This window comes from Lissotriton vulgaris, unplaced genomic scaffold (genome assembly GCF_964263255.1).
Source record: "Lissotriton vulgaris unplaced genomic scaffold, aLisVul1.2 SCAFFOLD_2488, whole genome shotgun sequence".
In the NCBI taxonomy this organism is placed as follows: Eukaryota; Metazoa; Chordata; class Amphibia; order Caudata; family Salamandridae; genus Lissotriton; species Lissotriton vulgaris.
This window is the reverse complement of record NW_028243974.1, coordinates 88,708-111,898: the sequence shown is the minus strand read 5'-3', so window position 1 is coordinate 111,898 and position 23,191 is coordinate 88,708. Positions and strand designations below refer to the sequence as shown.

The 23,191-nt window shown below is 44.7% G+C and overlaps 1 protein-coding gene across 1 annotated transcript in view; it reads right to left on the bottom strand.

Moving 5' to 3' along the window:
• The window catches only part of LOC147668191 (uncharacterized), a gene marked incomplete at its 3' end in the record, with an annotated part of 255,181 nt that extends 250,977 nt beyond the window's left edge, over window positions 1-4,204 (bottom strand). The window contains exon 1 of the mRNA XM_086948715.1: window positions 4,025-4,204. The remainder of the gene's footprint in view (window positions 1-4,024) is intronic.
• Between the last annotated feature and the right edge of the window lie 18,987 nt (window positions 4,205-23,191).

Genomic DNA, 23,191 nt, shown 5'->3' with positions numbered 1-23,191 from the left:
CGATAACAAAAATATTGTTGGTCAAAATATCGAATAAAATAATGATAAAAAAATATCGAGTACAAAAATATCGACTTAAAAAAATTGACAAGACAAAATATTGATAAATAGTGAAAGTAAAAAATATAGATAATATGTATAATATGTAGAAAAAAGGTAAAAAAATGTTTTTTTATTAATAGTAATATAAATTGTAGTTAATGTTTAGGAGCGGGATGTTGGGTTAATAGGGGATAAGGGTGGGGAGTAATTTAATATTAATTAATTAATTAATATATGTTTGTATATATTTTTAATTAATAATTAATTGGTAATTAATTAATATTAATTAGTTAATTAATATATATCATTTTGTACATATTTTTAATTAGTAATTAATTGGTAATTAAATAATATTAATTACTTAATTACATTAATTAGAGTAATTTATTTATATATATCATTTTTTGTTATTTTTAATTAATTAATTGGGAAAAATAATATTAATTATTAAATTAAATTATTACAGCTAATGTGCTAATATATTTACTTTATTGTTATTGTTAATTAATAATTAATTGGTAATTAAATAATAAAATAATATTAATTAATTTTGGGTAAATGAGTATTTTTAGGGTTCAGGGTCAGTTTTTGTTTTTTGGGTAAAGGGGTATTTTTAGGGTTCTGGGTCAGTTTTCAGTTTTTGGGTAAAGGGATATTTTTAGGGTTCAGGGTCAGTTTTCAGTTTTTGGGTAAAGGGGTATTTTTAGGGTTCAGGGTCAGTTTTCAGTTTTTGGGTAAAGGGGTATTTTTAGGGTTCAGGGTCAGTTTTCAGTTTTTGGGTAAAGGGGTATTTTTAGGGTTCAGGGTCAGTTTTCAGTTTTTGGGTAAAGGGGTATTTTTAGGGTTCAGGGTCAGTTTTCAGTTTTTGGGTAAAGGGGTATTTTTAGGGTTCAGGGTCAGTTTTCAGTTCTTGGGTAAAGGGGTGTTTTTTGGGTACAGGGTCAGTTTTCTGTTTTTGGGTAAAGGGGTATTTTTGAGGTTCAGGGTCAGTTTGGGGTTTTTTGGGTAAAGGGGTATTTTTAGGGTTCAGGGTCAGTTTTGGGTTTTTGGGTAAAGGGGTAGTTTTAGGGTTAAGGGTCAGTTTTCAGTTCTTGGGTAAAGGGGTATTCTTTGGGTTCAGGGTCAGTTTTCCCTACTGTTGCACCCACTGGAGTGGGAATAGTAATTTTAACCCCTACGCTATCCAATGCTTTCCCTACGCTTGCACTCTTTTGAGTGGGAATAGTATTTTTTACACTTCTGGTATCGTACGGTAATATAATAGTATCTTATTTAATTATAGTATGTTACTATATATATATGTTTTAACAAATAAGATTGTAAAACATTTTTTGTATAATTTAAGTATTTGTAAGTATATTTTAGTAATTAAATTTGAATATTAATTTAATTTAACACTGTTTTTAATAAAGTCGATATTTTTTACAACTATATTATTATAAACGACCACCAGCCAAAATCTCTAAATGGGGTTCCTCAGTTGGTACTGCGTGTAATAGATGTGGCTTACATGCAGCTGACTCTGTACATATGTTTTTTTCATGCCCACATTTAAGTAGAATTTTATTAGAAATGCAACATTTTCTTTCTTTGATACTTGGCATCCCTGTAATACTCACGTCCGAACTTGTTGTGATAGGAAGTTCTGATATATCTATGATAGATGATCATAAAAAACTGTTATTTATTTCTGTTGGGATCTTTCGCTCCTGTGTGACGCAAGATTGGATTAGCCCAGACCCACCCTCTTTTGTTTCCTGGCAAGGACGCCTGTTGGCAAGATACATTATGGAGCGAGCAATATATAGTACAAAAGGCAGTAAAAGGAGGATAATGGGAACTCAAATTTGGGAACCGGTAGAGCGATGGATGGAGGGAGGACCTGGTTAAGTAGTCCAGTTTACCAATTTTATTCATTAACATTGTTGTGTACTGTACATACAATTTCTGCTGTATATATGAAGGATTCTTTACTGTTTTTCTTTAATTAGTACTATGTTCTTATCTTCTTTTTGTGCTCTGACCAGTATTTGCTTGTAAACCTGATCAACTCGCAATTAAATATTTAAAAAGAAAAAAATATATATATATATATATATTATTGTAAACGATATTTTGTACTCGATATTTTTGTACTTACCTGTTTGTAGATACAAACTCGATATTTTGACCGTCGATATTTTGTCCACGATATTTTTGCAAGTCGATATTTTGTCCCTCGATATTATTTCAGTGATCCCTTACAAATATATGCCACCATGATTATTATGATGATCCCTCACTGTTGTGTCACGTATCTAGAAAAGACCTTAGAATTTATTTTATGATGCACTTGGGAGAGCGCAGATCGAATATTGAAATGACAAAAGAAGACAGTGGTGGCGCATCAATGAATAATGGCCACTAGCAATATGCAACCATAGGTCAAGCTACACATGAGTGACTTTGAAAGGTTCCTATTAACGCGTTTTAGGTTAAACCTTTTATTTAGGCTCTTTAGTTTCCCCGATATGAACAACTGGTCAAACCAACTTAGTAAATGCCCATGTGATGATTTGTCCGAACAATCAGACATTCATATTTGGTTATTTTGTAAGTTTTATACAATTCCTAGGAAAAGATGGATTGTGCCCATATTGAAGATCACGGAAGTTAATCAGTGTCGTCCTGCTTTTTTAGCTATTCAAAAATTAGATAACATACTAACTGTTGCATCTATTTCTGCGTTTTTTAAAAATGTTTTTAGATCACCAAAATCAATTTATTAATGACATGTAATAAGCTTATTTTTATTGAGCTATGACTGTTTTTGTATATTTTAAATGTGACTTATTAATTTTACTTTTATGGTTGTTTTTGAATAATAACTGAATAAAGTTACTAATGAATGATTGAGTAACAGGAGGCATTTGCAATTGTGACCAAGGTTTGTACTAACAAGAGATTCATTTGTGCCATTTGAGAAAATACTTACAAAATGGGCTTGGATATGTTTGCGCTTGAACATTTTATTACATGAAGTTAAGGCACAAACGATAAAAAAGAAAAATATTACCAACAGGCTGAACGGACGCACACACACATACGCATACACACGCGTACATACTGTGTCCTTGGCGTGTCAGCTTGGGCCAATGGTTCACGGCCATCGAGTTCTTATACAAATGTCAATAGAGCATTATCAGAGCCTTTAAGTTCCTGTGATGTATATTCAGTCCATGAGACATGCACACTCACCTTATGAGATGCAGTACAGCTTCGCATAACAATAGCATTGTTGCTTTTTGTTGTCAGATGAGACTCAGTTATGCAAACTTCACTGGTCCTTGTTAAGACCAGCAGTGAGGCGTGTTTGTGAGGGAGAGCCCAATATGACATACGACACAGAGGTACTAAGTTGCTGAGAAGTCCTCGCCAAGCAACGCTAACAAGTAAGTATTGCGTGGTGACATACGTTATGAAGTCGAGGGTCAGAGGTCATTGAACAGCGTCCCCTGGTGGACCCTCCTCTGGGTGTTCATCAAAGTGGCGGCAGATGAAGATTAATGAAAGGCTTTGTTCTTCACATCCAGTCTATGTGTATTTGAATGACATAGGACGAATTTGACCCTTTTTAAACTCAAACCAAACCTGAAGCATTTTTATTGACTGCGTCTAATTATGTAAAATCTGTAGTTCTTAAAGACAATTTAAAAAATATGGGATTTACAAGCCCCTTGCGCCACGTTTGCGTCATCTTTAACATGGGAAAAATTACCCAAAAGTGGCGCTAGGGGCTTGTAAATAAGTGTTTATCAGCATGGCAACGAGTGTGCCTTCCCTCCCTCAAACGCTGGAAACGTTATCAGACTAAATTTGGCAATTCCAAAGGGTAAGGTGCAAAACCAACTAAATTCCTGTGCTGGCTCCGTTATATCATCGACCTACTAGTGGAGTCAATTATGGATGCATTTCTAGGTTTTCCAAAATATAAGGTACCTACCTTGCGATGTGAAATCTGCAGGAAAGGGATCGCAGCGAACAGTCCGATCCGGTCCGAACGCGTTTAATGGCGCTGGTACCATCCGTTGTACGCCGAGTGGAGCAAATCGCTGCTTCCCTTAGCCTTGTATATGCGAAACTGATCTGGGGGTTAATAGTACTTTCACCTAACACGAATGACGGCTTGTGAATGCTTCTGCACATCATTTATAGGCGTCGCTTATGTTTTTATTTTCAGAAGACTGGAGTCATGTTTCCAAGCAAAGGGCACTAATATTGTGTGATAACAACACGGAAGTCTCATTTCACCATGCAGGGTTTTCACCTGATCACTCCTATCAGCGTGCAGTCACTGAGGGTCAAAGGTCGCTGGTTCCCGAACATTGCTTTATGACATGGCAGGCTGGGGGCTTTCTCAATATCTGCTTTCAATCAAAAGTACATCAGGCAGGGATTGCTGCAATTGCCAAATTGTCTATTCACCAATCAAACTATATTGATCAACAGTCTACTTATGTTAGTTGGTCTTTATTTTAATTAACCGAGGGCTTAGTGTGGTTCAATGCTTAATTTGTAAAATTTAGCCCAAACCTCTGCCCAGGGGCCTCAAGCAGGTGCAATCTAATGTTGGTGTGTCTAGATTTCAGGGCACTTTAATCCACTATCACACACTCCCTGCCCCTTTATCTAACGCTTGCAGGTTCCTGCTTTCTCCCTTTGTGATGGTTTATATGTTTATATCTTCACCTGTCTTACTGTTTTGTGTACTTTTTCCTGTCTTGCTCTCGGTAAATATTTGATGAAGAAAAATAAGTTCTGGTCCCGGAATATTAGTGCCAGTGTCTCCCCTCAGGCATTCACCAGCTTAAATTAAGCACCAATGCCCTTCAGCATGCAATCACCTCCGTAATCGGTCCTTGTCCAAGTACTTACTGGTTGAGTTGGGCATGCTCCTCACATACACCACGTAACCCAGCCAAACAGAAAAAGCACCTCCTACCATCATACATGCAACATTTTAGAAGAAGAAAGTCAGAGACTTTAAAAAGCCATTGAAGCAAAGGAAATTTCAGACGGGAGACAGCCAAAAATAGGCCATTTTTAGCTTAAAAAATCAGGAGTCTTCCTCCTGAATTGGGTCTATTGGCATGCATGCAGCATTCTCTTTCCCCCTTCTCTACCAGCCCCATCACTCATGAGGACCACTATAAAGAAGAGGGAGGCCCCCAGGAGGTCTACCTGTTTTCTATATCTCCTGCCACATACTTGGCAAGAATGGGCCAGGTTTAATAACCTGGCTTTTTGTCTAGAACAGAGCGAGGCCTATGCAGGAACCAATCCTAGCAGCTATTAAAATGTTTGTCAGGGAAACGATTCAAATAAACAGTGCCAGCTAAAAGACTCAGAAAAGGTGATACTTGGCCTGGTTTTGTAAAAAGACTGAAATATTGCCTAGTCACAATAGATGAAGTGGAGTGGTGTGGCTCACCAGTTAGAGGCGACAGACCCGGGAGCAAAAGTCGGCCGGGACCAGGGTTCAATTCCCGACACGGCAGGGTCGTGGACTTGGATCAGCGGACTCGATAATTCTCGCTTCGGTGCCTACTCTAAGCTGGGGGTCGCACTCGGCAACTCTGGGCATTAGCTTGCCTAATCTCCACAACGGCCCCCCCCCCAACGCCGGGGATGCCTGGCTCCACCCTGGGGACTCCCAGCAGGGACCATCCCACAGGGAAAGCCAGGACGGGTTCCCCAGCGTTGCACAGCGCCAGGAAACCTCCGGGTAGCAGCGCGCTTTACAAGTGCAAACATAATAATAAAAACCTGAACAAGTAGATTAAATAACAAGCCAAACTGAACCATCTACAAGTAAGCCAAGAAGAAGTCCACGGTTGAAAAAGCTCAACAATAAATTCTAAGGTCCCGAAAAGACTCATGTGATTCTTGAAGAATTTGAGAATCTGGAAATTAGTGATGAAAGTGATCAAGAATTGATTGCTGATCATTTTGTCGAAGAAATGAGACCAACTTGAGATAAATTCACAGTTATATTCTGTGTACATTTTTTAAAGAGGGGCTAAGTCATCTTAGTCAAAAATGGCTCATACTAGAGCAGGGGTACTCAAAGTATGGCCCGAGGGCCTGTAGCGGCCCGGCAAGCCTTCAGTGGTGGCCCGTGGAGCTTGAGAAATAGAACCTGTGTTTTTTAAAAAACTTCAGCAAACACCTCTGGGAGCAGCAGTGCGGAATCCGAGAGACTGCACTGTGGGGGCCAGGCGATTCCAGCCACAGCCAAGAGTGGAGCTGCAGGTGGGCTAAGAGGTGAACAAACCCTCATTAACATACAAATGGTTGTTTAAAGACCTGTGAAGTACTGGGGTGCCCGGGAGGCTGTGTCAGCCCAGGCTGACACACAGGATTTGGGGGGAGGGGAGAGAGGACCGCAGGAACTGAGAGCTGGGGGAGATGGGAGGGCAGAGGAGGGAGCGAGAGCCCGGGTGAGGGAGGTGGGAGGGCAGCAGGGAGTCAGAGCCTGGGTGAGGGAGGTGGGAGGGCAGCAGGGAGTGAGAGCCCGGGTGAGGGAGATAGGAGGGCAGAGCTGGGAGTGAGAGCCTGGGTGAGGGAGGTGGGAGGGCAGAGCAGGGAGTGAGAGCCTAGGTGAGGGAGGTGGAAGGGCAGAGCAGGGAGTGAGAGCCAGACAGAGGGAGACAGACAGAGGGAGGGAGACAGACAGAGGGAGGGAGGGAGTCAGACAGAGGGAGGGAGACAGAGGGAGGGATGGAGACAGAGGGAGGGAGACAGAGGGAGGGAGAGAGGGAGACAGACAGTGGGAGACAGACAGACAGAGGGAGACAGAGTGAGGGAGACACAGGGAGGGAGTCAGAGGGTGGGAGGGAGACAGACAGAGGGAGGGAGACAGACAGAGGGAGGGAGGGTGAGAGAGGAAAGGAGGAAGGGAGGGAGGGAGACAGACAGAGGGAGACAGACAGAGGGAGGGAGAGAGGGAGACAGACAGAGGGAGACAGACAGACAGAGGGAGACAGAGGGAGGGAGACAGAGGCAGGGAGACAGAGGGAGGGAGGGAGAAAGACAGAGGGAGGGAGACAGACAGAGGGAGGGAGGGAGAGAGAGGAAAGGAGGAAGGGAGGGAGGGAGACAGGCAGAGGGAGACGACAGAGGGAGGGAGAGAGGGAGACAAACAGACAAAGGGAGACAGAGGGAGGGAGACAGAGGCAGGGAGACAGAGGGAGGGAGGGAGACAGACAGAGGGAGGGAGACAGACAGAGGGAGAGAAACAGACAGAGGGAGGGAGATAGGGAGACAGAGGGAGGGAGACAGACAGACAGAGGGAGAGAGACAGAGGGAGGGAGGGAGACAGACAGAGGGAGGGAGACAGACAGAGGGAGGGAGGGAGAGAGAGGAAAGGAGGAAGGGAGGGAGGGAGACAGCCAGAGGGAGACAGACAGAGGGAGGGAGAGAGGGAGACAGACAGAGGGAGACAGACAGACAGAGGGACACAGAGGGAGGGAGACAGAGGCAGGGAGACAGAGGGAGGGAGGGAGACAGACAGAGGGAGGGATACAGACAGAGGGAGGGAAACAGACAGAGGAAGGGAGGGAGAGAGAGGAAAGGAGGAAGGGAGGGAGGGAGACAGATGGAGGGAGGGAGGGAGACAGAGGGAGGGATGGAGACAGACAGAGGGAGGGAGGGAGACAGACAGAGGGAGACAGATGGAGGGAGACGGAGAGAGGGAAGAAAGAGAGGGAAGGAGACAGAGAAAGAGAGGTGAGGCAGAGAGAGACAGAGGGAGAGAGACAGAGGGAGGCAGAGAGAGGGAAGGAGGGAGCGAGAGAGAGAGAGAGAGAGAGAGAGAGAGAGAGAGAGAAGGAGGGAGACAGAGAGAGGGAGGGAGAGATAGGGAGAGAGAGAGATATGTGTTTGTCTGCTGGTCTGTTGGCTCAGTGGATGAACGCGTCCACTGCAGGGGCATGTGTTCAACTTCATGGTCACAGTTTTTTTCTTTCAAGCCCCTTCCCCTCCCCCACTGACCCCACCTCCACCAGTGCGGCCCTCGGCCATGAACCACACTGTAAATTCGGCCCCCGAGAGAAAGTTTGTGAGTACCCATGTACTAGAGTTACTGGAAACTTGAAAAGAAGTTGTATAAAGACATACCGTAGAATATGCATATGTAGTATATTGATAGTTAATGTTAATGTTAATGTTAACAATTTGTTGAAGCGCAAAACAGCTGCCCCAGCAACGGAGCGTCCCGGCGCTGAACCTAAACAGTACCTGAGGGGAGGGGGAAAGTCGCAGAAGAATTAGATGACGGAGAAAAGGTGGGTTTTTAGTTCCTTTCGAAAGGTAGTCAGGTTGGTCAGGGTGCGGATATGCAGAGGCAGGGAGTTCCAAAGCTTTGCCCCTAAAACTTTGAAAGAGCGGCCGCCCATTCTGCAAAGCTTGGTTCGAGGAACCGTCACCAGGTGCTGACCCAGCGAGCGCAGGGTGTACTGGGGAGTGTAGGGTACTAGAAGCGGGCGCAGGAGTTCAGGACCGTCTGAATTAAGAATTTTGAATGCAGTGGTGAGAGTTTTGAATTGAATGCGGGATTCAATTGGCAGCCAGTGTAATTTCCTGATGGTGGCTCTGGCAGAGCACCTGCGCGGAAGGCCAACCACAGCCCTGGCGGCCGAGTTCTGAACTCGTTGCAGGCGTGCTAGTTCTGTTTTATTCGCCCCTAGGAATAGGACGTTGGCATAGTCCAGCCGAGCAAGGATAATGGATTGGATGATAAGTTGGCGGGTTCTGGAGTCGAAGAAACCGAGTATCGGACTGAGACTTCTCAGTAGACCCACACACGTAGCTGCCACTTTCTTTGTGTGGGACTGGAAGTTGAGTGAGGAGTCCAGCCAGACGCCTAGGTTCTTCACAACATTTTTAGGCACGGGAGTGGGGCCAAGCAGAGAGGGCCACCAATGATCGCTCCAGTGACCGGGGTTTTTACCGAGGAGAAGCACCTCAGTTTTCCCAGCGTTTAGTTGAAGGCCGTTGCGCGTCATCCACTGCGCAACTGCCGCTAAGCCATCCCTGAATTTAGCAGCCGAAGTAGATGGGCCCTCAGAAAGAGTGATGACCAGCTGTGTGTCGTCGGCGTACGACACCAGCGTGAGGTTCCACTCTTTTGCCACTACTGCAAGAGGCTGGACGTAAAGGTTAAAACGGGATGGACTTAGCGCCGAGCCCTGAGCGACTCCCTGTTCGATGGAATGGTGTTGGGAGATGTATGGCGGGGCTGAAACTCGAAAGGACCTGTCCTTCAGGAAGGACCGGAACCACTCGAGGGCAAGCTCATCGATCCCTATGGCCTCAAGTCGTTTCAGCAGGATATTGTATGAGACCGTGTCAAAGGCCGCACTGAGATCCAACAGGATCAGCGCGGCACTTTGACCGGCATCCAGAACGCCCCGGAGGTGTTCAGTGGTGGTCAGCAAGGCCGACTCAGTGCTGTGACTGGCCTGAAACCATTTTGGGATGGGTCCAGGACGTTATTTTGCACCATGTGTTGGGATAGTACTTTATTCACATGGGCTTCTGCCAGTTTAGACGTCCATGGGAGCAGCGAGATGGGTCTGAAGTTTTCTGGCTTTGTGGGATCCAGTGTGGGTTTTTTAATGATAGGGGAGACCCATGCTAGTTTCCAACAGGTGGGAACCACAGCTGAGGAAAAAGAAAGATTGAGTAGGCTAGCAAGGGGGGGAAGAAAGAAATCAAGTGAGTCCAAGAATTTGGCTGGTCTCATGGGATCTGTGGGGAGCCAGACTTAACCTGTCTGCACAGTGTAGCAAGGTCGTCGAGGGATATGTCAGGTATTCTTGACAGTCTAGACATGCCAACCGCAGGGTTGAGAGTGTTTAATGAAGCAGGCTCATCTTGTGGGAAAGTGACGTAGATCTTCCTCACTTTTTCAATGAAAAAGGTGGCAAGGTCTTCGCACTGTGTCGAAGAGGTGATACAGGAGACTGAGTTGGAAGCATTTTGGAGGTTTTGAACGAGTTTGAAGATCGTTTTAGTGGGGTTAGGGCTTAGTTTGATTTCCTTTGCATAAAAGGAGGCGCGGGTGGTGCGAATCGCTTTGTGATACATTCGTAGTTTTGATAGGTAGAGGACTTTATCGCTATCTAAATAGTTTTTTCTCCATCCGCGTTCAGCTTTTTTGCATTCCTTCCGCATCGATTTGAGAGTCTCATTGTACCATGGGTTAGTAGGGGAGCTGCGGGTTTTGGTCCATGTAGCCGGAATTAAGGTGTCAAGCCCTGTGATGATCCAGTCGTGGAAAGCAGCATAGGCTGTATTAATGTCACCGTTCTCGTCAGGGGGGTGGAACTCTCCTAGGTTTTTAATTAGGTCCTCTGATGAGAGTTTATGCCATGGCCTTTTGTAGCAGGGATTAGCAGCAGGTTTAGTGGACGGTTTTTTCGCCGTAAGGATGAGTCTGATAAGGAAATGGTCGGTCCAACCCATTGGTTCAGGGGGATCGGCCGTAGCTTCTAAGATGTTGGTAAAAACAGGGTCTAGTATATGCCAAGCGGATGTATGTCGTTACAACGCATACTTTTACTCCGCATACCATTACAACGCGGTTTTTACAACGCATACCATTACAACGCATAGCGCTTTGAGGTGCTGGATAGTGGTAAGTATAATTTACTATTCTAACTCCAGTCCCCGTGGACCCTAGGGAAGGTGTTGGATAGTAAATTAAACTTACCTCTTATCCTAGAGCGCCCCCCAGCGCAATGCGTTGTAATGTCATGCGTTGTAATGCCTGCGTTGTAATGGTAGTGCGGAGTAAAAGTTGCGTTGTAACGGGTGTATACCATGCCAAGCAATGTGAGTGGAGGAATGGACGAGAGAGTTTAGCTGAAGGGCCGTAAGATCAGCCAACAGGCTTTTAATGGTGGGGTCAGTAGTGGAATCAAAATGGAGATTAAGATCACCCAATATGGTGAAGTTGGGTGAGGAGACTACCAGAGTGTGGGATATTTCTAGGAGTTCCTCAATGAACCTAGCAGAGGGACCAGGCGGTCGGTAGATATAAAGCCCAGAAAGGGCAAATTGAGGGCATATAGAGATCTTAAATCGTGCGCATTCGCATCTTCAAATTGCTTCTTCCGTAAAGGAGCAATTATATACAGTTCGGTATATAACAGCTATCCCACCGCCCCTAGAGTCTCTGTTTATCAATTTTATGGAGAAGCCATTGGGCAACGTGAGGTTCTGGATGCTAGTCTGGTCATCATGGAGCCAGGTTTCGCATAGAAACAGAATGTCTGGGTTTTCGTCCGTTAAAAGAGTGTGGACTTCCGCATGGTGTTTAGCAAGGGATCTGACATTCAGTTGGAGGACCAGAAGGGGAGAAAGATTAGGCGCCGTCGTTATGCAGCTAGATAAGCTAGGCTTAGGTGTAGTGAATTTACAGGACTCACAGTGAAGTGCTGTTTGCCCGAGGCAGCCTCCGAGCTTGTCGCATCTGGTGCTGGGATTCAATGCGAGGAGACATTCTCTGTCATAGCAGATTTTCAGCTGAGGATTTTGCGCAGGGGGACTGGCGAGAGGCGATGTCTTGGCGATGACGGGCGCAGACGGGCTTGCCTTAGGCGCGCCTTAGGCGCGCCTTCGGCGCGCCTTCGGCGCGCAAACGGCGCTCCCGCTGCGCTCGTCCGCTGCGCTTCCTCCAGATGCACATGTTTTATTGGGGGAGAGATGGGAGGGGCTCGTGGCCTCGAGGGGGCGTGGCCTCAGTAACTGCCAGGTAATGGCGTCAGCTGTTTTGAAGGTGAGTGAAACGCGTCTGCGCTAAGCTCCGCAGCGCGAAAGATAGTTAAAACACAAATCAATTACGTGACACTCAAGTGGTTTTAAAAGAGCAACAAATACAAGCAGTAACGCTCCCGGCTTCCGCCTCAGGAGTAAAGGTGTAGGCAGGTCGCTAGTGGTCAGCGCCTACTTATACCATGGGAGGGGGGCGTGGCCTCGAGGGGCGTGGCCTCAGTAATTGCCAGGTAATGGCGTCAGCTGTTTTGAAGGCGAGTGAAACGCGTCTGCGCTAAGCTCCGCAGCACGAAAGATAGTTAAAAAGATAGTGCTTATAGTATGGCTAGGACTAACAATAGCAATACCTTACTTGATGGCTGCTAAACAGAATGACACTAGTATACACGGTAAGGTAGCGCACCATAAACAAGATAGAGTAGACTTCGAAGCACCAGACATCATAGTAGAAACAAAAATGAAAATATTAAAAATGCTTTTTTGGGCCCTGGGGGTCCTTGTGGTGCCCCCTGAGCAGGCCTAGGGGGTCAGGGTGTTTCTACCCTGCCCCATTTTCTTGTTTTTCGTGTTTGTTTTTTGCTTTCCTTGAGCCTCGGTTACCGAGGCACAAGATGGCTGCCAACACTTCCTGGATTGGAGTGTTGACAGCCAATTAGCATAAAACTCGTGGTCAGGAGGGCGCGGATCCTCCGTGAAACTTTTATTTTTTTTATTTTCTCAGCAACTACTGAGTCCGGGTGTGAGAAGGGAACCCTATGATGAAGCATGTCACCTTCGGATGAGTGAGAGTTCTTGTCCTAGAAAGGATTTCTTTCCCAGAAGTTCCATGGCATATGCAATTGTTAAAACAAAGGACATTTGTTTTTTGGCATTGCATTACCAATTTGTCCTTTTTTTCTGCAATACCAGGTGTACTTTTTTGTGAGTTGTACGATATAGAGGGATTAGTACGTTCCTTGTTGGGCCCATCCCTTTAGATCCCCTGTGTGGATATAATACACTGGGAGTATGTCACAGCACAAGGAGGTCATTATTCATATTTCCTGCTCTTATCCACCAGGCTGTCTCTGGAAGTCCCAAAAAGGAAGAGAATTATATTGAAATATCCACTCTCAGTATGCCTGACATCCATTGACTGACTGCCCAATTTCCGTCAGATCATCACTCATAGGTTTTCACAGGCAGAGCCTGTGTAGGTTCCCACATTGGAACTAGGGTGGTTCTCCGGACTCTAAAGAGAGCAGGGGTCTCACAAGTCTGGCCGAAAGGGCACTCTGACACTTTTGCGGTGGAGTTACCTTTCTGTTAAATTCTAAATAAGCTCCAAAAATGCCTTTAACCTGATATAATTTGCAAAATTGTACTGCCTATAATGAAAGGGCAAAATGCAAACCTTTTTAATGAGGCTGCCTTATAGTTATTTCCTTAAATCCATATATCTAGAGAACATATAGAAAACGTTTGAAAAATGTGAGTAACAGTAGGCAGCCATCAAAATACAGGAAACCTCCGCCTATTTTTAGAAAAAAAAAGACCGGACCGGGGCAAAGACAGGACCACAAGCCCCAAGCTGCCACGTGGCCTCAGCGTCACCACCAGCGCCTCGGGGTGCATTTACCGCCGAAGAGGCTCCCGCAGCGCGGGAGTGTGATTTGGAATTTTACCTGCTGGTTGTTTGTTTCCCGCAGAGCGAACCAGGGCAAAGAAAGGACCACAAGCCCCAAGCTGCCACGCGGCCTCAGTGTCACCACCAGCGCCCAGGGGAGCATTTAACGCCAAATAGGCTCCCGCAGCGTGGGATGCACGGGGCAAAGCCCGGGCCAAGGGCGGGCCCGTCTGAGCCCGTCGGAGACTGGCGGAGGCTGGGCTGGGCCACCCCTCGAACATTGGTGCATTCGTAACACTATCTACATATTGGATTTCTTATTTTTGTAACTGCATTTTGATATCTGATATTTGTCTCGTTTTGTGAACATCATACTTGGGCAAAGTTATATACTGCAGTATTTAGGATTAATGGCGCAACGTGTAGGGAAAGGGAGGAAGGCAGCAATAGGTGCAATAGGTGGGAGTGTACCGGGACACTGGACCAATTTATAACCTGGGCCACATAAGTTCTGGAGCATGAAATCCCTCTGACAGAACAACGCCTCTCATTAGAACCCATGTATTCTAAACGATCGTCTTTGGGAGCAATTATGCTAGCTACTACTCCAGAACAACTAGGAATACAAATACACAATTATGATGTTAACGCGGGAGATAGTAACGATCATCAGTCACAGGTGCTGATTAATCTACCAACGACAATAGAGGCTAGTTTTACTATTTCGACCAATGACTCTCTTTCGGTTAACACATCTAAAGAAACTACCCCACGTTTTCCCATAAGGTCTACAGCCCAAAATATTCCCAATCCTCAGGCTAAAAAACTATTTTTAGGATTGGGACCAACTGTTAAGAGGAAACGTGGTGGGGGTTCTCAGAAGGGAAGGTGCCCAAAAATAATTAAAACGTCCAAAAAAGCTGAGAATCGTGTAACGTTGATGCACCCTTTACCAACTAGCATATCCTCACCGACACCAATCCCTCCCCAAAGGCATTGTCTGTAAAGTCACCCGAGCCTCTGTTACCTCTGCCCAAAATTGTTGATGGCTTTATGGAGAAAGTTGAGCATTTAATGAAGTCTCTAATGTTACCTTTGCTAGAGAGGATCAAACTGATTAGTGATAGATTAGGAATATTCGAACATGTAACCACAGCCAGTTCTGACATATTGAAAAAACTTGCTGATAGCACACATAATCGAAGTGTAGTAGGACACAATGCAACAAGATAACCTATTAGTATTATCACCGTACTACCAACCCCGATAATATCTAACACACCCTCATGTTTACCAAATGGAATTAGCCAAGATGATAAAACCACGGGGAAAAGGATATCGATTCCCAAAGGGGTGGGACAAAAAGTGGGGTGGGAGGCTGTAAAGGACTGTGGGTCAGAATAAAAAAGCCATACATACAGATGAGGAAACCTCAAGTGTTGCAAAACAAAAGAGTATTCATCAACGTATTGATTTACCACCAGATTCTTCTCCATATACTGTTGTGTTATCTGGGGTCCCTGAGTTGGGCAATGATAAAATAGAAACTTACCCTGAACTAAAAAAACAAGGTAACCTTTTGGTTGAACAAAAATAGGCCCCTCCCGGCTAACATACGTGGTGAAATTCTGTATGTGCGAAGAGTAAGCTGGGTGGGACATAGACGAAAGAACCTAGTTGATGAGTGTATTATTGTTAATTTTAGAGATAGACGGGGGGTTAGTCATATTTGCGATTGGTACCACCAAAGAGGAGATGGTGGTATACAAACTCTTGATTTGAGCTATTTTTATCCCTCTTCCTCTCCTGCCCCACTAAATTTGCATGCCTTTGAGATACAATGTGGGGGATTTAGGGCTGTACATAGAAATATATTTAATATACCTACATTTAATCGCTTTGATACGCTCTCTGAGCTTGAGGGGATACTCTATTGTTAAACCGGTGCCTAATTTTGCAAATGTAAGATCTTTGAATGGGAATGCCCATGAAGGAGTAAACTGCCCATGGGTGGACCCTAGGGCAAGATCAGGGAAAATTAATTCTGAAGAGACTGGTATATTGAAGGAAAGTGGCATAGGTGTGAATATACTGTCAGAATATAATATTGGCTCCTCTGGCTCTATTGGTGCAGTGGATATTTTATCTAATGGTCGATAATGGAATGTAGCAGGTTTCAAACCAAAAATTTCCAATCAAATCTGGGTCAATCTTGTGAATGAGCATGATATAGTGAGTTTACAAGAAACCTGGGTCAGATGAGGCACACCATTTGTGCGGTTTCAAAACGTTATTTTCACCAGCAATAAGCTCAGCACGTGGTATGGGCAAAGGGGGGTTGTGTACTTATGTATCAAACCTGTTTAAATGTAAGAAAATTGAGATAGTTTTTAATCCATACTAATATAATAAAGAGAGAGCCCAAACCTTTGAGGCGGGTAATCTCAGGAACCACAGCACCAATGACAACACCCAATACAGCGTTGGAAAGGGCAGTTGCAGCAGAAAGACATAGGCTATGCAGACGCCCACCATATACATTTAAAAGGTAAAAGAACCGTGCCAGCAAAGTAGTCCCTTATGGGCGTGTCTGCGTTGTGCTGTGGGCGTGTGCTGGGGGTGTGACAAACGCTGGGGGCGTGTGGTACGTCCCGCCTTTCATGCCATGTCTCATATTGTGTGCTAATCCCACCCTACTGCCTTTAAATACATCTGCACCCCATAATCATACCCACCCTTACTCCTTAAAATACCCAACACCCTTAAACAATAACCCATCTTAACCTTATAAATATACCCTGTAACCCAAAACCCAAACCTATCCCTAAACCCTAAAAAATCCCCTGTACCCCAAAACCCAAACATAGCCTTGAACCCTATAAATAACCCTGTACCTCAAAACCCAAACCTACCCCTGAAACCTAAAAAAAACCCTGTACCCCAAAACCCAAACCTAGCCCTGAACCCTAAAAATACCACTGTACCCCAAAACCCAACCCTACCCCTGAACCCTAAAATACCCCTGTACCCCAAAACCCAAACCTAGCCCTGAACCCTTAAAATACCCCTGTACCCTAAAACCCAAACCTACCCCTGAACCCTAAAATACCCCTGTACCCCAAAACCCAAACCTAGCCCTGAACCCTAAAAATATCCCTGTACCCCAAATCCCAAACCTAGCCCTGAACCCTTAAAATACCCCTGTACCCCAAAACCCCAAACTACCCCTGAACCCTAAAAATACCCCTATACCCCAAAACCCAAACCTAGCCCTGAACCCTAAAAATACCCCTGTACCCCAAAACCCATACCTATCCCTAAACCCTAAAACTACCCCTGTACCCAATAACCCAAAACTATATCTGAATCCTTAAAATACCCAAACATATACCTCAGTACCCCAAAACATATACCCCTATACCCATACTTACCTTATCCAAACATCCTGTGATTCCAGGCAAATCGCTTTGTCTCCCCGTGCCTACCACAAATGAATGTGTTCTTATGTAATGTAAATTGTGCTCATGCCATATTGTCGAGTTCGCGCTATATAATACTGCAAGGAAAAATAAAGTAGGGAAACTCGAGTTCACACACTACTGAACGCGCACTCTTAAGTGCATCAGCAGTGCACTGTGAACCGGAGCGTTTCACAGGCCTGTCACAGATAGGAAATGCTATCAAAACGAAATCCTACAAAACAATATACCACTGGCCGGCAGCAATTCATACCCGGACAACGTCAGGACGGGCTGCTAGTAATAGATATTATCATATGGTTAGGATACATATTGATATAGTGTTTTGCTTGATTATTGTTAATTTTTATAATAACGTTCCTGCGGAGACTATGGAATAAATGCTGAAAGCTTTGGGCACAGATGTCAAATGTTTGTTGGGAGGGAGATCTAAAGAAGTTTGTGTTATTTGGGGAGGGGATTTTAACTGCTCTCTATGTAAAAGAGGAGAACAAGGGGCATGTGGTATAATGCTGAACAATGAAATCAGTTTAAGTCATTTCGAACATACTACATGTGGGGACCTTTTGAACGAAATTATCTTTTCCTGTGATATGGATTTAGCTAATAGAATTTGTCAAACTGAGGTCCCTTTCTGCCCCACCTTTAATGGCAGAGGTGCCTTCTCAACAATTGATTTTATACTGATATTGGCTAGATATGGAGGACCGGTCCAAACGTATAATACAAGTCAAGTCAAGTCAAAAAGTGCTTTATTCGAGTTGTTACTCATAAAAGCATATTATACACAAGAATTTAAAAACAAATTAAATTTACAATCCAGCACATTGACGCAACACTATAGGTTACATATAAAAATTCATTCGGTTAAAAGAAGAATTAAAACATTTGATAAAAATACTTTTCAAGATGAGAAACGCTGGAGTCTAAAAGCAATTATACAAATGCAAAAAAACAATTATCAAGACAGAGAATAGTTGATTAACTAGCAGTCTCTATCTTGATACATGGTCCTTAATAGATAAAAAGCAGTAATGTCAAATTCATGAGGGCCAATTTGTCACACAGAGAATAGTTATTTAACTAGCAGTCTCTGTCTAAATTGTCGGGCAGAGAATAGTTATCTAACTAGCAGTCTCTGCCTGAGCATCCACGCCCAACCCAGATATTTTGCTGTAGCTATCAGGATCCAAGAAACTTGAGTTGTACAAATAATTCGCATAGCTACTGAACTACTTGATGTCCCAAGGTTCCTGCACATAGGAGCTAACCATACTCGTCTTGGAATAGCATATGATCCGCATGAAAACAGAAAGTGACCTAGAGACTCATCCCCCAACCCACAAGCTGGGCAGGTGCTACTTCCACCTGAACCCCATTTAGCTGTCAATATTTTTATAGGAAGTGCACCAGCTCTCAGTTGGAATAGGAGCTTCCTGTCACCTGGTTTGGAGATGATATCCCAATATGATTCCAAGACTGGATACATTTTGGCCTCAAGAAAATGCGAAGACATGGACCCAGAGCTTGAAGCATTTAAAGTTTTAGTAACAATCCATTCCCAAAAAATATCTTTTAAGACACGCTTAGAAGGGAAAGATGTCCCAGCAGGGTCCTGCCATAAAGAACTCAACCCTAGCTCAAACAATATAGATTTCAATAATTTAAGCCAGCTTATCTTGTGAAAGCCATCAGCTTTGATCACATCCACAAAACCCGCGGCATAATGTGAGAGCTCAGGAGTGGTCCAGAGTCTGCGCCAATACAAGATCGGGCGTAATCTGGCCAAGTCCTTGATTTGTTTCCTTCCTAGGTCGTATCGGAGAGGCAACAACGGAGTACTTTTAGGTGTACCGGTAAGAGTTCTTAAAAATTTATTTTCAGAGGCTTGCAGAGATGTAAGATTTTCAAAGCCCCACATTTCAGCGCCGTAAAGTGCAGACCCAATAGCCTTTGCTTCATATACCAATAAAGCTGGTTTAACAGGTTTGGTTAGCGATTTCCTGTGTTCAGAATTAATTGTGCCAGCTATTTGTTTGTGTCGCAAAATAGCAATATTTATATGCTGGCTCCACCTATGGTCATCAGTTATTTGGATAGCTAGGTATGTGAATGATTTAACTAACTCTAAAGGCCCTCCACTCATCATCATTTTGGACTTAAAGCTACGCTGCGGCTTGAAGCTCATTAGTTTAGTTTTCATAGTATTCACCTCCAGTCCATGTTCCCCACAAAAGTTCTCAAAAATTGTCAGAGCACGCTGTAGTCCACTAGGGGTTTTTGATAAAATTAGCGTGTCATCCGCCAACATTAGTATGGGGATTTTTAGTCCTGCAAGAGAAGGAGCATCAACATTCGCAGTTACCAATCGAGAAACTACCCCGTTTATAAACAATGTAAATAGAGTAGGAGCCATTGAGCACCCTTGTCTGACCCCTTTTTCAACACGGAAATTAGGAGTGACCATCCCGTGACCGCCCCACTGAATTTTTGCATAGTTAGACTCGTGGAGGCGCAGTATCAGGGTTAGTAACTCATCGGAAACCCCCAAGCTATGCAAGACCTGCCACAGTTTTGCACGTGGGACCAGGTCGAATGCAGCCCGCAAGTCGACAAATGCCGCAAACAGGCTGCACCCCCCCAGAACCACGGTTTTCCACTGTAATAATTGGAAGCGGAACACTTGATCGATCGTGCTTGTTGCCCTTCTAAAACCTGCTTGGAATGGAGATAGAATATTAAAATCCTCAGCCCAGTCGAGAAGCCTATTGACCACCACGCGACCCACGATTTTTTGCACAGTGTCAATAAGGCTAATAGGCCTATAGTTACAGGGCTGAGCTCGGTCCCCCTTCTTATACACGGGGATAATAACTGCACCCCTCCATGAATCAGGGACATCTGCTCCTTGAGCAATTGAGTTTATAAGCAAATGTATATATTTGCACCAGCGTTCACTATCATTTAAGAATATATCAGCGGGTACTCCATCTTGTCCTGGAGCTCGCCCGCGCTTTACTGTACAGATTGCAGACATAATCTCTTTATAGTTAAAGTTGTCATCATCAAAAAACTTCATAGCTGTACTGTCATCAACTGAGACCCGGGTATTAAGAGTGTATTGCGAACTAAAGAATTCAACCCATGCCTCCTGTGAGATGTTATTACTTGGTGACTCTTCAGCTCTCTCAGAACCCCATTTTACAATATTCCAGAATACTCTGGAATCCTTCCTGTCACTGGCCATTTTCAGTTTGCACCAGTGTTCCTCGTCCCAATCCTTCTTAGCTTTAGCAATGCATACTTTGTATTCTTTCCTGGCTAGAGAAACAGACACACAGTCTCGCTTCTTGATTGCCCGGCCAAGGTCGAGTCTTGCCTTCCTACAATCAGAGTTGTACCATCTAGCATCTTTTCTGGTAGTAACCCCCTTATGTTTATCAGGTCTTAGAAAGTGCTCCTTGATCTTACAAAAGAGGGTATCATGTATTTTGACCACTTCACCCAGATCCTTAGGAGAGGCATTAGCCAGTTCCATAGCTCGAATGGCTTGATCGGTTTCACTGTTAATAATATCAATGGCCTGCTGATTTCTCGCTACAGTGTCCCAACGTAGCCTACGCATATTGTTCTCGGGGATAATGGGCGGAGGGACGAATTCATTCATGCAGCTAGAGTTTGATTCAGCAGGCCACCATTTGTGAGTCACACTTAGGGGGTTATGGTCGCTCTCAGATCTTATGATGACTTCCATATCACAAAGGGCAGGCCACAAATGCAAACTGCAGATCACATAGTCAATTCGACTTTTGTGCCTCCCATTGTCGAATGTTGGTGAGCCAATTCTATCCCCAGCTGTTCTCCCGTTCATAGCTCTCAAGCCTTTTTCAAGACACAGTGCATTAATAGCTATAATGTCCTCTGTCCAACGGGAGACTGGTTTCAGTTGTAATTCAGGGATGCCCCAGAAGGAATCCTCATCAGCACCAGTGAAAGCATCTCCCACAACCAATGGCTCAAACGTCCTATTAAGGTCTCCTGCTATAACGATGTTATTTTTAACGGAGTGCTCCTCGATGAGGTCGGCCAAGGTTAGTAATGTTTCAGATCGACCTTTGGAACTCCTAATATAGATATTGTAAATATCAAGTGACCCTGTTCTGTCATTAGAAATCCTAATAAGCTGGATATCATTGTGTCCAGTAGCTATATTTTTAACCGAGAAATTTATTGCTTGTTGAATCCAGATAGTAAGCCCCCCCATAGGTCTACCTTTCGGACCCTTGACAGCTGACACATAAAAATTCAAATAGCTTAATACAAAGACAGGTTCGCAGGCCCAAGTTTCCTGGAATATACAAATATCAAATTGGGTAACAAAGCCAAGCCAATCCCCACAATCGAGCTTGGATGTCAGCCCAGCTATATTCCAGCAGAGTAGGTTAGCAACTCCAGACAAACAACCCTGGCGTAATCCAGGAAAAGAATTTAGTACACAAGCCTCACCCTCTGGTTGGACAACCAAGTTATTCGACAAATCATTGGTAAGGCAATTAACATTCTGGGTAGATAAGCTATCCGAATTTTGATCCCCATTTGCTAGTGGTACTTGACTTAGATTTATAGAGAGTCAATCACAGGCATCAAGATTGGAAAGGGCTGAAAATCTATTCTCTAGATTTAGACTCCTCTCTGGTTGCTTCACTTCCCTCCGCCCTTTTGTTGGGACAACGTTCCACTTAGTTTTTAACATTGTTTTATTAGAGACCCTCCCACTACACTGATAGAAAAAATCTAAAGTGAGTGGAATGATTTCAGTCGATCTCCGCTGCGGAGGTAGAAGGTTGGGTAGAATATTGTCCAAAACCTCTGGGTCAGAAAAATGTAGGATGACGCAGTCACCCATAAACTTCTTTGTACTATTACCTATCCACCTCACCCTTCTAGCCTTTACTATTTCGTCAGCCAATTGGTGCCTACCCCTAGGAGTTATTACCATGTTATTTGTTAACCAATAAAGTGCTTTAGACAATAGGGATGAGGTAGATTCTTCCTGACCAGGCTGCAGAAGAGGAACATTGGCTAAAACCAAGACCAATGGAGAGGCCTCAACTATCAACTCTACCGAGCCATTTACAGATTCTGGGGCGGAGGATGCATCTGAGGGAACATCTTTATTCTCTGCACTATCTAAAATGGATATCAAGGGAGCCACCGGAGGAACTGGTAGTGAGGAAGCCCCACCACCCACCAAAGAAGAAGAGGCCTTACTGGACTCAACCCTACTAGAAACAGCATCTGGTAGTTTGCCTACTTCAGATAAGGTTTGATTCAGCAAACCCCCAAGGCGATTCACTTCCTTAGTGAGTTTATCAATTCTGCCTAACAGCGGATTAACAATGTCCTTTATCTTAGTGTCTATCATACTCAGTAAGTTCTTAAATTGACCACTAGTAAGAGACATAGAAACGTCATCCAGAGTGACATCTTCTTCCCTTGCGGATTTGCTAGGGGGCGATGCAATCTTTTTGCGGCTTGATCTGAGCCCAAATCGTTTCGGCTGTGGCTGTGGCTTTTTAGCCCCTCTGGTGGATCGTGGAGCGGGCACCGGAGTGGGGGCTTTGTCCTCGGGTAGTTGTTGTTCAGTCTCCATATCACTCTCGCTGTCTAACTCAATCAGAACCGACCGGTTCATTACAGCGATATCAGCTTGGTCAGATTCACTTACAGGTGGACAGCAGGAGGTAGGTTGCTCCGTGGACTCGGCAAAAGCTGAAGCCGGCGAAGTTGGTGAACCCAGGGCAGACGGTGAACTCAGGCCAAGCGAAGATCTCCTGTCACTATTAATTTTGGCAACTACCTGAAAGATATAGTTGTCCATAGTGTTTTTTGCAGGGGATAACTTTTTGCCGGGCATAATTCACTAACAGGCAATGCTTTTCGTAAGCACGGGGTGAACAGGTGCTCCAAGAGTCAACAATTCAATATATAACCCCCAGCTATAACACAGGCTCACCTCCTTGAATCAGGTTTTTTAGCAGAGTAACGGGCCCAACCCAACCTTGTCCAGCCTCGGACGGCCTCAGACGGCTCGCCCTTTGCCCGGGCTTTGCCCGGGCTTAGCCCGGCGCCTGCCCGCGCGCGTCCCGCGACGCGGGAAGGGATGCCCCTTTTTGTGCGCCTCCTGGCGCGCTCAGCCTCGACGCGACTTCCGTCCAGGTCGCGGAGGCTTCTGGGGCTTGTGGTC